We start from the raw sequence: 15,727 nt of genomic DNA on the forward strand, positions 1-15,727 counted from the left end.
TTCTTATAAATGAGAATTAGGCAATCTTAGCTAAAGGCATTACTTCTCCTATTATATATAAACATACATGAATAACTAATACATTTACTCTTGCTATGCATGTACATATACATTATGTATGCATATGCATAACAGGGAATTAGTGTAATAGTTTTTAATGCAGGTGGCAGTCAGGGAGAGATGGCTTTATGTGGAGCGGTGGCTTGTACTCTTTAGGCAGAATCCTGAGGTTATACACTAAATTCCAAAGCCTCCAAATTTTTAACATAAATTTAAAGTTCATGAAAAGTGTCAGCCCAACGCTTGTTAAGAAGGAAGTTCTTTGTTTGGGTACAGCACGGGGTGGCATGGAGAGCAGCAGCCCAAGCTTCCTATGTAGCTCTATCAGATGTCTCATCCCTGACCTGGAATGCAGGGAGGGAGGTGAAAGGTTAGTCCATTCTTCATGCTCATTTAATACTTCACTTCTCTGTTGAGTGCCAAAAGAGTATCAATTACTGCCAGTTTTGTGTTGCTTTTTGTAATGTGGACTTATGTCCATTAAGAATTGGACTGAGTCCACAAAACCATCTCACTGAGCCTGTTGGAAAGTCATCTTGATGGCGATGGCTCTTCCATCATTTCCACAATTGTTGAATTTGAAACAGGTACCTGGATTTAATGTATTTCATTACTTGAGTCATACAGCTTCCCAACTTTTCATTTGTGTTTGGAGAGGAGATGTCAGGGCAGGAACTCACTCTACTAATACTGATAAAATAGAATGGTAATTACAATCTTTCAGTACAGCCAGGATGCCTGGTAAATCTATGCTTTTTTAGTCAGGACCTTTTTGCAAGAAAGGTCACAAAACATTATTCAGATAAAATTGCTCTAGTCAGGCAGTGTATGCACATTCTTGATACTCCCTGCAACAACCTAATTTATGGGATACTGCAGTGAGAAACAGGCTGCGATGGTGCTAGTGTAACAGTATCTTAGCAGCAAATAAACACAGTGTGAGAAACTCTTCCTTTTAAAAACAATGTAAAGGAAAGACATTCAATCCCTCGGGCAATTTCTTTTCAAAGCATTTGAATTCTACAATACCAGAGAGATTCTCAGTGCATCACATGGGGGATATGGACAAATGCCATCTATAAGTTAATTAGTTTTGCATATGCATTTCACAGACATAATTTCAAATACTTTGCCCTTACTTTCACTACTTTTTGGTCTGTGTGCATGTAATTTATCCTAAAAAGGCAGAATTGCATGTATAAGTGACAACTTTATCTAAGCAAGAATGCTGTGCTAATTTAAGTCCAACTATTTTTTAACTGGCCATTGTTACACTTTTGCATAAAGCTATCATGGGTATCCTAGAGCCTGGAATTTTCATCTTTCCAGGCACAGACTTTCTGCAGCCATTCCTCTTTCTCTCTTTCATTCTTAACCGTGATCCCTGTTTCAGACCTGCCCTTCTCAGCTCTCTCACGTGCATATACAGCAGCACTGGGATTTTACAAACTCTCCCTTCCAAATGTTTGCCTTGGGAGCAAGAGGACCAGGAGCAGCAATAGGTAATCCAGAAAGGACTGGCTGGTGCTAACAAAGAAAATTCTCTGGCAATGCAAAGATTTCACCCCAGTATGCTGCTGAAGACGGGGAGCTGTGCTGGGGGAATACTGCTGTATTTGCCCTCTTTTGTTTCTGTACTTTTCTGTAGGCAATGGCTGTAGGACAGTGTCAGAGCCAGGACACTGCTAGGGAGCTCTGTGTTTCAATCCCGATGATGCTGGCAGCAAATACTGAGCCCCTTTCTAAGCATGAGTACAGCTTGTTAAAGCACGGCACACGATGAGAGGTTGAAACTTTGGCCTGCTAATCAGCAAGGGCCTCAAATTGTGGGGCTCAAATCTGGATCCAAACTCCTCTGGATTTTCAAGTTATTCAGGTCTATGGTTTTGGCTCTGGCTCATCTGTCCTGAAAACAAAGTGAAGTTGACAAATGTCTCTCTTAGGCAGCTGCCCCAAAGGACCGAATATCATTACAAAAAAGACATTAAAATACAAAAGGCCTTAGTAATTTGTATAGGGCTTAGTTTCCAGTAATGTTGTAAGAGGCCTGCCAGCATTTTGGTGAAAAGGGACTGGAGCACAAATCTTGTTAACCAAACTGAATGAGGAACAAAACAGCCTCGCTCTGCACTCCCAGCAAAGTCAGTGGCAGAGCTCCCACTGGCCGTGACAGTGCATGATCCAGCCTTTTCAGTACGGAATTCAAACACTTTCCATTTATTACCTGGTCAATAAGTTACCAAGGACCTTTCATTCAAAAAAGCAACTCCATTTACTGTCCTGTTTATGAACCACATTTGGGAGTTTAATATGATCTGAAATATAAATAGATATAAACCTGGTATTTTTTCTGAACATGAATCTCTATGAATAGCAGTAAAAAGTATAATGAAATAAAAGTGTAATACAACCCAGGATCTGGTCATCTTCATAAAATGCCAACCGTGCTGTATTCCAAAGTGAAAATTATAGAATACTTTCTACTTAGCACTCAATCTTCATGAGGACAGGGTGAAGCAAGTTTTACTCCTCTCTCAAAAGCTAATAGCTACCTTACCGTACTGCTCACTAACTGCTGGATCCACTGAGGTATTTAGGAACCAAAATTTTTCTAGCCTCAGTGAAAGAGAATGTTGTCTATGTGTGATAACAACATCCATTCAGAAGGTGAGAGAAAAGGTGCTGTTCTCTAAACTGATGATCTAGATTACTATTAGTGACATGATGGATCAGAGTTATTGTTGATTATGTTGATGGTCAGTACATGCCTGCTGGTGCTTACTGCAGGTAAGTACCAACTCACTATTGTCACCATAGCAGTGCACCGTGGACTACAGACAGTGCTGGAGAGAACTCATTTTTTCCCAGGCTTCTTGCAGATCCTGCTGATTAAAAAAACCCCAACATGATTTAAATCAAAACTTTGACATTAATGAATTAATTAAAAGAACATCCTGTCCTGGATTCTAAGTTATGTTCATCTAAAAATTGCAATTTACTCTATACTGATGATTAATTTTTATTTATTTTGCTCTTTTTCAGTTCAATGATCTTGTAAAAGCTTTTCATTCTCTCCAGTCTTCTTCCACTGCCAACATAGCTCAGTATAACCCAGACTTCTTAGCAAACATTACTACACATGCCAGTATTCTGTCTAATTTTAACTAAACATTCAATAATGCTAAGCTATTTTAGTACCTTGGGCCCACATTCTCCAAGGTATTTAAGCGCAGAACTCCTGTGAGGATCTTGGCTTTGTTACTTTTTAGAAATGCTAGAATTCTCAAACGTGCTAACAGGGCAATGGTAAATGAACAACTAATTCTGCTGCTGTATTTACATAAACTTTTATAAATTACATTCTTTCAGTGTGGAACATGATTATTAATCATCCCATTCAGTTCTGTGTAATATGCAACTAAATAAGGAACACAGTGGACCCTCTGTAATTACTTACCCTAACTTCATGTTTAAAGCCAAACGCATTGTGACCTTATACTGATTTGGGGTTTATTAAACAGACTCCTATATTGAATGAAAGAAAAGAGAAGAAAATGTTTACATAAGATTTTTTGACATTTATTAACCCCTCGAAATCTCTCTTGTACAGTAGTCAGTAAAACGTGCTGGGTGTACATATGGGCACAGTAATTAGCACGTATGTCAGAGTAACAAATGAACTCTTTCTGTCAACACAGAAAAGGCCAAGAGAAGGGTAAATCAAGATTATTCTCTAGTTATGTGGAATCCAAATAATTAAAAAATAATCTGCTGTCCTTAAATGCTACAAATTATTAAAAGCACTAAAATATTCAGGTTTATCTTCATGATTGTTTGTTCACTAAATTATTAACTCCCGAAGCTGTCAAACTGCTGACCTATCTCTCCCCTTCCACTGCCTGCTCCCCAAATCTGTTGCATTGCCTAATTTTCTCTTGCTTAATTAACATTGGCACTAAATTTAGAATTGTCAGAGCCTGAAAGGACAATTTACGATCTCTGCATTCCTGTATTAGCACTAATGGAAATAGAGCTTGGGGAAGTATTAATCTAAATTTGAACATTCGTTTAGGGTCATATTTTTCTCTGTCCCGACTGGTATACTTGCAAGCAGATGACATGGCCATGCAGATAATAGACTTCAGATAAGAGACTTTCATCCACAGGAACTCTAAACCATTGGTTTGCATACAGAAATATCATGCTTTTACTTGGTCAGTCAGGGGTATTTACAACAGTGATAGCCAGGGGAATGCAGGGAGATGTACTGACCTAGGAAAAAAAAAGTCAGGGCTCTTGGTGTTACACTTTCTGGAAGGCTACAATACAGCTTCATAAACAGTGATAATGACTAAAGCAGAGAAACCTGCACCTCCTCTGCTCTGGGGCCCATTTGAGATGGGAAGCAGGAGAGTGCAATCCCTGTTTAGCACTGCCAGCACCCGGCTGCAGGAGGGGAGAGATGCTGCTCCTGCCTTCCTCCCACACTGCCTGCCTGAACACTGCTCTCCAGTAGTCTGGCCCATAAAACCCATTTTTGAGAATCTGCCCCCTGTCTTGTACTACCTTGAGAGAATCGAGCTTTCTGAGGTTCAGCATCTAGTAAATCCTGCCCCTAGGCAAGGAAGTGAATGGCCATTTCATGTTTTCTGCAGCCGCCCAGCCAATGCATGCAGAGCAGCATGAAGAGGGAGAGACGAGTACAAGAAGCAAACGATACAGGGAGAAGAGGGTTTATGCTTTTAAACAGTGGACCAAATGAGGAGCTGAAAAATGTCTGTAGGCCTAAGAAGGAAGGGCCATGCAAACAGAAGGGGAGATTTGGGAGGGTGAGAGCCCTGGAAAATAGGAGTCATACAAGTGCCCTGAAAAAAAGAATGGGGGGGGGGGGGGAGGTTAGTGGGGAAAATGTGATGGAGACATTAAATCCTGGAAGTAGATTTAGAAATACTGATGTTAGTGAGGGACCAATAGGAGAAGCAGTGAGCAACATGTAAAAATGAGGTGGACCGAGAAGGGCTGTGCACAGTGCAGAGAGGAGCTGTTGTGGGAAGTACAAATTGTTTCCAGGCAGGGAAATCCAGGAATGACCAAGGATTGTGTCTTGAAGGGCAGCCTGTGGGGCACCGAAGATGTAAATCTGTGGTTTCTTCTAATGTTGTTGTGCCTTTTTTTTGTGTGTGTGTGTTTGGTTGGGGTTTTTTTTGTTTTATTTTGTTATTTCCTGTGACACAGGAATAGTTTCACGAGACATAACTGAGAATTTCAACTCCTTTCTGTGGAAGGCATCCAAATGATTGAAAGGTAAAGCTTTCAGAAAATGTAGACTCTTCAGGTGTCCTGCTAGAGGTTCAGATATTCTTCCAGGGAACATATTTTGTCTTAGAAAAAAAAGGTATGCTTTCAGTCTTGTCAGAAAAATGAGTGAGCATCTAGCCGGATAGCCTGTTTAGTTGCCAGTGAGCAACAGTTCTTATGGACTACACACAACTCTGTGTGGCTGGAAAGCCCACTCAAAAGAAAAGAAGAAAAATGTCTCAGATATCTTCAAAATTGATTTGCTCTTCCAAAGAGCAATGCTTTGAGATGTATGTGGAGATCATTAGCACAGCCTCCCACATAGAGGTTACTTGCACTACAACAGCCAAGTAGATAAAAATAGTCTTCTTTGATACAAATTCTGAGAAATAATAAAAGTTCATTTCCCATTATAGTAAGAAAACTCACAGATAGTCTCCTATCATTGGGCTACTCCTTTTTTATGCATTTTTGATCATTAATTATTATGCATGGAAAACATGTTCATGCTAAAAAAACACATTATCTTCTGCTTCAATGGCCTGTGATCAAATGTATTTAAAAGCCGAACACTAATTATATATAATATCCTCTCTTTTTTTGCCCTGGTAGGTAACCTTAGGAAATGTTCTGAAATATTTCACATAATTTTGCCTCAGGAAAAAGCAATGTTCATTGAGAACTGTTGGCTAAACCTTTCAAAATTTCTCATTTGGTATGCCTCTGTTTCTCATCTCACTGTCCCTGAGATAATACAACTTCATACTCCTTTGGTTTTCTGGGTCTGACAAAAGGTTTTTGATATTTCTTATGCATTTTGATTCTGCATCTCAATCATGTAGTAGCTGAATAGCCAGAAGTTTGAGAGATTCCAACTATTAGTCACCATGACGAATTTTTTTAAAAAGAGCTTTATGCCACATATGAGTGACTCCTTATCTGCAGTTTTCAGGGGGGAAAAAAGTACAGGGAAGTAAACATAGGGAATCTGTTAAATTATGGATAAAGAATGCACTATTTTATGGCTATTTATAAAAATCATGAGTAAAGCATGAAAGAAACTTTGTTTTTGAATTGCAATGAAGAAGACACTATTTCCTTCAGTCTTCCCCTACCACAATACACTAAGAAAGAGGGTCAAAAAATGCAAACTCATAAGAACCACTTATGGATTTTCAAGAACTTCTCCACAAACTGACCCGAGAGTTGCTACAAATGTTTGGATTTATGTATGGATATTAACCAAACATGGGACAGTAGGAATACATGTCATGCATAGAGAGGGGAAGACTCATTTAATAATGTGAGCCTTGAAGGCAAATAGTGAACTGCATGCGAAGAATAAGCTAAACAAAAACACCAGGTCAAATTTTTGTCTGTTTTTTTTCTGCTCAGCAACAAGCACAGATAAAGCCAGCTTAAACTATTCTTTGAAGATTTGTGGTTACTGATTTTTTTTTTTTTTTTTTTTTTTTTTGTTATTCCACTGGAAATGGATTTCTGTTTGGAAAGCAATCTCCACATGACCACGGCAGTTTATTTTATAATTTCCTTAATAGTAGTTTCTACACCTCTTCTAAATTTACGGGGTTAGCACATGCTTGTAGACTAAAACTGGATGGTGGAAGTCCACAAAAACAGTATTTGGAAGTGTGGTGATCCGGTCCAAATGGTTTTTGTCCGAACTCCTCACTTTCACCCTGCCTGCAGACACTGATGGGAAAGATGAATGTTGTTGTCTTTACAAACAACTCCATGGGTGAGGGTCTTTAGGAGAAATGGGTGTTAATGTCTTTGAAATGGGTCTTAATGTCCCTGCCAACCTCAAGCCCCACAAGTTTGTTACAGAACTCGAGACAGTTTGATACAGTTTGAACTCCTGAACTTCAAGGTAATACACAAATGGGTCCATGCAAAGCCTTTTGCAGCGCCCAGACAATCAGAAATTCTGATGGATCCACAGAACCCAGACAATTCTGAACTTTGGAGCAAAATGATATGTTCAAGGGGGGATTATGTGGTAGGTGGTTCAGGAAGGTTTTCTTCTTAATACCTCAGCCAATGGGGAAAGGAAGAGGGCAACATGTGACACAGAGTTTAGGATTAAAGGAGGCTGTGTCCTCTGAAACCTCAAGAGAGAAACTCCCCAGGGGTATGCCCCAGTAGATTCTCTCCCATTATTCAATTAAAATTGAGGACGCCTTTGTCTCCTTCATGAACTTTGGCTTTCCACAGTGTGAGTCTCCACTGTCGCTAGGTGCAGTGGCTCCAATAGCAGATAGACGTGCAGGAGTAGAATAATGGTATCTGAAAAGGATGGAAAATTTGGATAAGGAGCCAAACCAGTGTATGTGCCTCTGTTCATTAAAAGACTGAGTTCCTGTTACACATTTGTCCCATGTCTTCAATGGAAGGCAAAACACCCCACTCCTCTATGTCTGCTTGCTGTAGGTAGGAATCAGTGGCTTCTTCCCAACATAAAATTTGGCCTTGGCTAAGGATGCAATGAGCACCTCCATTCATTATTGTTGAAATTTCCTGTATCTGGGGCACTGCATGAAAACGCTTCATAGGCTATATTCGGGTTATTGCTGCTATAAGCTACAAAGAGCACATTGCTGCAGCCTCAGCACTGCTCAGCGTTACCCTCCCTTGGCCTTGATCCTGAAGCTGCTGCCAACTCCAGCTGCTGCTATCTCAGAGACTACCTGCCTGTCCATAGCCTATGGTATCCATAGGGATCCTATAGCTTTGCAGACATTATCCAAGGTATGTCTGGGGAGTGATCACAAAGAGTTTTCTTCATGTGTGTGCTGACTGGTTTGGATAGCTGCAGCAGACCACAAGTGATCTTGTAGTATTGCTTTCTCCCTTTGAGTGCAGAGCCTACAAGCTAATCCTGGGCAACCAAGCATCACTTTTGCACATTGCAGTTGAAGACCAGCCTCTGTGAACACTCAGCAAAGCTCAGTTACGGAAAGTGAAAGGATACAGCACACCTGATGGGATCCCGTTAATAAAGCCGCAACTTTTTTTTTCCTTTTTCTTTTGGCAGTGTTACCTCCAGCCTGGAAGCTTTTGGCATAAAAGATACTCAAGAAGTGAGGTTTTTCCCTTACAATACAGGCAACCAGGTGGTTTCCCCAAGGCTCAGCACCAGTTGTGAAAGGTGCTGGTGATGAATACCAATCTGAAGGCAATAAGGGGCAGATGATTTCAGCCAACACAACACTTTCATGTTAATGTTATTTCCAGAGAACTGAGAGTTTTGGTAAATCCATTGCTTGAATAGCAAAACGCATTGCTAAAAGAACCCGGCAATATTTAGAGCAGGAAGTTTGTTTTTCCCCAAATTGCTTTTGTTTTGTTACTCCATTATTATAATATTTCTTCTGCTTCCTTTCAACATGATTGTTTTTCAAATCCTAAACAAAAGAATAAGGCAAATTATTCTGCAGCAGTATATGAGTTGGCATAGAGTAACAGAAGGAGCTATTATGATCTGTCAGACAACTACTTATTTAGGGACTTTTGAAACTACTGATAATTGACTTAGTAGAATAAAACAGCTTTTCTGGAACTGATGGAGCCTATTGTTTAAGTACTTACCATACTTCCTGCAAGTCATTTAAAAATACTACTGACCCTGGTTAAACTACTACAGACACGAAGGAATGCTGATAATTTGAGGTGCAATGGCGCTATTTTAATACCATTTTACTAAACTGACTGCATAAATAAGATTTGAACTCTGAGGTGGTCACAAATTTAAACCCCAGTGGCAAAGTCAGTAAGAGTCAGCTGGAGACTGGAAGAAACAGATAATAATATGCAAGGCACTCGGCTGTGTCAGCCTGACAGCCTCTCTGTCTGCTCCACAGGACTCCTGTGAAGGTTGCCATGGGCTCAGATCCATGTGTCCCTGATGCATATTCAATACCAGACCCCATCTCACTCTCCAGAACAGGGTAAGTTGTGCAGACATTCAAGACTGACACATGCACATAAGCAGCCACATCAGCTGGAGCAGGGAACTGGATGCTTAGTGATATCCAAAGACCTGTGGGAATCAATCCCCTAGGTCCCTTGGAAACAGAGAAAACCTGAGAAGGCATTTGTAAATCTAAATCTTAAAATCTGGGCATCTTGTCAAGCTGTGCTGCACAGTCTCATGGCAGTGGTTGCTGTTCATGGAGACAGATGTGGGCTTGCTTTAATGCAGCCCAGCATAGCTGGGGATGCATTAAGGAGCTCAGAGGTTCCTCATTTCTATTTCTATGGTTAGGACACACTTCTGGGAGGTGCAAAATAGGAGTCTGGATAATCTCCATCTGAGAAAGACACTGAACAAAGTCTCCCACATCACATGCTCCAGTCTCTGACTATTTTGATGCAAAAGATTCTGGTGGGAACTGCCTGTACTTTGTATTAGAGAAGATAACAGGATCAGTTCCCAATGAGAGGCCTTTTCTTTGCTTCATTAAGGAGGGAAATGCAGGTAAGGACTTGCTGTCATATTATTTTTTATGTTTTCTCAGACAGAATGAAGTTCATAAGCCCAGCAGGTCCTGGCAGCTTCTGGTCTATGTGGTTTACACTCGTGCTCCCACAACCATTCAGGATGTTTGTGAGAGGTGCAGTGCTGTCTGGATTTTTTCTAAGCATTTGATGTCCTCTTGATCTCCATACATGCTGTGGCCATAGCCAGGATTCCTGTACTGCTCTGTTGCTGCTCTGATTTGATTGTTGGGCAAATCTTGTTTCTAATATGATCATGTGCACAGTCCTCAAATTCTACTTCAGCAAAATTCCCAGCTGGAAAAAGTTCCAGTATCTGCCAAAATATAGATTAAAAAAGCTTAAAAACACTAACCAAATTTTTGAGGAATTGTAAAAAACAACAAAATTGTAAACCCTTTGTGGCTATTACAAGGATGAAATATTTTAGAACAAAAACTCAGCATAATTTGGCAATTTCAGGTTCCAGTGCTAATATGGACATCTTCTTACTTGAAGTATGAAAATGTTTATGGAGGTGCATGTTTGTTGAAGGTGTTGTCAGTTACCACTAAGAAAAACAGAGACCCATCTTTTCCAAGTTCATAGCATGGCATTGGGTACAGCAAGGAAGAAATTATGAGGTCTGAATTTACCTTTATTATGCTTGCACAAATCTGACTCTCTTTACTTTCAGTGGGATTATTCCAGATTTACACTGATATGAGAAGAGAATTTATCTTGCCTAGATTCTTACCTACACAAAACAAAATGCCAGTCTCAAACTCTGGATGCCCTTGACTGTGTTTGAAGAATATTAAATAAAACTGAGTGGCTCCAGCAATTATCTCCAAATCATGATACCTCAGTTGCAGCATAAATGTAGCAAAAATTTAATTAGTCACACCAACAAAATCACTAACTTTGTTGCTTGCTAAAAGTGAAATATCTCTCCTCTCTGTGACAATGTCAATGTTATGGGTAAGACTTGGATTCTTGTTGTATATGAAAGCAATATTTATGGAAGAGGCCATTTATCAGCTAAAGACAATAAAGACAGTGACTAAATTCATAGGCTGAGACAAAGAAAACAATACTGTTTTTATGAGCATCTTTGTAGGACTGTACAGATATATTGTGCTGACACTCTATGGATATATTTACCTACATGAAAGTAAACATTCATCTAAATCTTAAGATTGGATGGAAAGCAAAGCAAAGGGGGATTAAGAACATGAAAGTTGGAGGCACACTGCATTTTTTGACTGTCTTTTCCCAAGAGAAAGTCTGGGGAAAGAGCTAAGAGAAACTGTTCACTGGGAAAGCAGGTCACACTGCTATTTTTTTGGGAACAGTCTGAGTGGTCCACCTGAAACCTTTAGGAAAGAAGCTTATCTGACAGGAAAAATCTATTCTATGGCAAGCACCAGTCACTGATCATCAAGCATAATCAACATTCCTCATAGCAATTCCATGATTCCCTTGGGAAGTCGATATGTCCACCTTTGTTAAGGGATCACCATATGTATAAAGTGGTGAGTTATGGGGGCACTGCATTACATTTCTACCACAAAGCTCATAAGCCATCAGTGCACATGCCTTTGGACCTGTTGTTTGCAGCCTGTGCTCTCGTTCAAATCTGGTTTGTGGGCATCTTTCTGGAAAGTGGCCTTTCCCTGTAGGAGGAAAAAAGCTGTGATCAGAAGAGCCATTCACATGCAGTTCTTAGGGCCTGTTCCTGCCAGCTCTCACTACAGGCTGTTGTAATGAGCTCTGCTTTTCTGAGATGTTCTTTTCTCTTCTCACTATTCTTGTGGTTACCCAGGAATGTCAACATGTTCTCATGCTGAAATTGCAACAACAATGTAAAAGCTCTTTCAAATAAAGGAGTGAGAACGAAACAGGAGGAAGAAAATAAGAGAAAAGAAAAAAGGAAAGAGAAAAAAAAAAGACAAGTAACATCTATTTTCACATCTTTGTTTGGTTTAGTTTGTTTATTTGTTTGTTATATTTTCCTGGAAAGAATGCTCACTTAAAGAAGAACTTTGTTTAGAATTGGTGAATAGTGTTGAAAATCCATCAGCTTCTAGTAACATGCCAGGTACATTCTAGTCCATTTTAAGCCATAAATTATTTGGTCTGGAATGGATTTATGAATGTTCATTATGAAATGATTCTTAGAACAGACAGAATTAATTTGTAAATAAAATATTCTGTGAAAGAACATTGCATAAGTTTTATAGCACATAACTTTCTCTTTGTCTTGTCTTTTTTCTTTTGTCATTAAATACAGACTTTACCTACTATTTTCAGTTAAGTCTTAATAACAAGTTTTACAGTGTATTCATAAGACAACTTATGTATGTAAATATATTTAGATATTTATGCAAATTCAACACAATCCTTCGTCTGTCAGAGTGGTAGATGTTGTATTTTGCTGCACAAAAGGCTAAGGACCTCTGGCTCAGAGGGAATTTTTATAGATGTGCAGTATGGGATACTAGCATTATCCTAAGTGGTGGCACTCTATAATGTTGCTCATGATTATTTCTTAGCATTAATTAGGGAGCGACAGATTAGTTTTGAAAAACCACAAGTGTAAGTTAAACTATGAATTTTAACCTTGTGCTCTTATAACTGCCCTGGTAAGAGTAATTTTCTGACTCCAACTTCCACAACTGACTTACCCTCCCACCCAGACTTTTCCCTTGACATTTGACCCTGCTGTTCAAGAGCCTTAGACATGAAGGGAATCAGCTCCTGGCTGTCTGCTGATGTCCAATGTTATACGCACTGTAATCTAGGGAAAAACAATATACAGGTTCAATATTATTATTCAGACTTTGCAGCATCTCTTGCTGTCACACAGACAGTATGGTGGAACAAAAATGAGGAGCTCTGTGGGGTTTGTCTGAAGACATATGAGGTGAAGGGTAAAAGAGAAGCCTTTAAAGAGAGTAAGAAAGGTCTGAAAGACCCTAGATGAGTCAGCCAAAATGCTTTTTGAATTTACCAATAGACACAGTTGGTTGCAAGGTCAATGACAAGTCAAAAACATATAGGGGAAAAAAGACAAAGACTAGTGCTCAAAGACAATCTTCCTTAAGAGATATGTGTGACAGGAGAGAATAGTTAGTAGGAGAACCAGAAAAATACTGGGACACACTCAGATTATCTTATGGTTCCTGAGAAACAAGATTGCTCAAGATTGTAAAGTTTTCATCCCTAAAAATTATACAATTATTAACCTTAATAATACAAAATTGAAATATTCTCCTTTGTAGGTGGTAATTTAAAAGCAGTATATTACACACTGGCTGCTAAATATTGTCAGACATATAGGGAATCTATTAACATAAAAATCCATTTTATCTGTTAGTTATAATAATTCTTCAGTTTTATCACATGTGAGCAGACTGTAAATTATACAGGAAGCTATATAAACCAATTATTTTAGTAGTCTTGGGTGAATGGGAAAACTAGGAATAAGTTCCCCTCTCTTAAAACTATCAATCAGGTGACATTAGAAATGGCTTGAATCTTAAATTTCATCTCAGAGATTTGAGTTTTGTTAGTGAGATTTTAAGGCCACCTACTGTTAATTCACTTTCATAAGTGTATTAAAACATTATTTAAAGGTACTCCATTCATACCTGAAGACATACAGAATAAACCTGTTGATGGTGCGATCTCTGCTCAGGTAAAAGGATCTCTTGAAGAAATTTTGTGTATTCATATTTCATATGAAAAAGAGAAAGATTTCTCCCCACCTTCTAAATTTTTAAGTAAAGTGGAAATTTTTTAAAAAAGGTAACTAAAGAAATGTTTTAAAAATTAATTAATTAAAAAAGAAGGGAGGGAACTAGAGTGAAGAAAAATCAAGAAAGTGCAAATATATGGGCAAATTCTGGAATGAGTCTAAAAATCAAAATGTAAAAAAGATGGCCAGGAAAGGAGGTTAAAAAGGACTATAATCCTTGACAAGTTAAAACCAAAATCACAAAAAAAAAGCCAAAATTTTGGAGAAACTAATCTTTAGTGAAGTGAAGCTGGTTCTTATTCAAACCAATCAGAAAAAGAAAGCCAGCCTAGTTCCAAGATATTGTTAAGAAAGAATATTTTTCTAACATGTAGTGATTGCAGACAGGCTGACTGGATCATTCCTAAATCACAATCATTCTATAAAGGGAATGAGCCTGAGGAAATGTTTCAGACTGATCTGTCAATGAAAGAGTTTTAAAATAAGCTAACACACTTAAGAGTAACAAATCACTAAAACTTAGTAGCACTGTCTCTAGACTTCTAAAAAAAGGTAAACATAAAATTGTTGAGCTGCTAATTAACACTTGAGATTTTTGTTTATATCTGTCTTATTGTCAGAGAAAGGAACATGAGAAACATGTAATCAAGCTTTAAAGTAAAGTTCCACTCATGATTCTGGGAAATATGAATCAGTAAATCTGATTTCCACAAAACCATTGAAATTAAATGATCTGATAATGAATAAATTTAGTAATGCAGTGAAGAATATGACATATTTGGGAATAGGCTTCTGGTGAAAGTCATAGTTTTATTACAGTTGAGAAAAGAATAAATGAACATGTGGATATGGCTGATCCAAAGGATACAATGTATGTGCCTTTCAAAAGGCATTTGACATTATCTCTTTTGAAGAAATTAAGCACTCCTGAGATAACAGAGGAATTTTTCTTATGGATTAATGGGTGATCAAAGAAGGTTAGAAACAAATGACATGTTTATACAATGGAGAAATAGAGAAGGTTTATGTACCCAAAAATTTGCAAAATCTTCTTAAGATCAGTACTGGGACATATGTAAGTTCAACATAGTCTGGAACTGAAAATGAGGATGAATCTGTTGTCAGTCACTGTTAAGTCTCTTCAGCAACAGACATTTTTGGCATAGTCTGTCTTGAAGTTGACTCTGAAGAGTTACAAAAGGATCTCACAGCCATGAAAAACTTGAGAATAGCTTATCAAATTAAATTCAATGTCAGTGAAAACAGGGAAGTGTGCACAAAAAAATAAGTTTTGCTCCAGGTACACTGTCAAGGGTTATAAACATATTTTTATGAGATATAATAATTGTGAGTAGTTCCCTGAATACATCAACCCAATATCAAACGGTAGTGAAAAAGGTAAAAAGAAGATAGAGCAAATAAAATTTGTGGAGAAAAGTCTTTCTCTTTAAGCTGGCCAATTTACATATTTTTTTAAAAAGGGATTAAAACTATCAGCAACACTTCAGGTAACAAAATTCAAAGCTGCTTATTTAAAGAAAAAGGGTATAGCAAAAGAGATGCCAATCATTAGTTAATAATACCACAAAATGATGGAAATATACTCACTGAACTGAGAGTCCGGTTTCAAAAAATTCTGCCGGCCCAATCATTCCTTGTCTTGGAGCATGCTTTCTAATGTGCACTGACCTTCTTTATCTGTTTTCCAAAGTGTTTTTCCAAACTCTGATCGAAGCCAGCCTTCACCTGAGAGTGTCTCCCACCTCTGGAATTGGATGTTTGTAAATGCTCCTCTCTCTCTCAAAGCTGACACTCGGCTTAGCACTGGCCCTTGGGTAGCTGGGACCTTCACCCTCTGTCTCCTTTCTGCTGATGTTTCACCTAGAAATATTTGTTCTAAAGACAACAAACAACACAGTCATACTTCTAAATACTTTTCTTTTTGACTGTAAGAAGCAAGTTTTTGTACTATCAGGGCCCTGAGAGCACCCACAGGCCTTCCCATCTCTCCTGGCCCTACCACAGCCCATCCTGTCCCATCCATGAGATGCTGTCTCCAGTGGTGCCCTGCCCAGCCTCCTGCTCCAGGGGGCTTCCAGGGCTGATGTCCCA

This window comes from Chamaea fasciata, unplaced genomic scaffold (assembly GCF_029207755.1).
Source record: "Chamaea fasciata isolate MVZ Bird 193981 ecotype frontalis unplaced genomic scaffold, bChaFas1.0.hap1 SCAF_1, whole genome shotgun sequence".
Classification (NCBI taxonomy): Eukaryota; Metazoa; Chordata; class Aves; order Passeriformes; family Sylviidae; genus Chamaea; species Chamaea fasciata.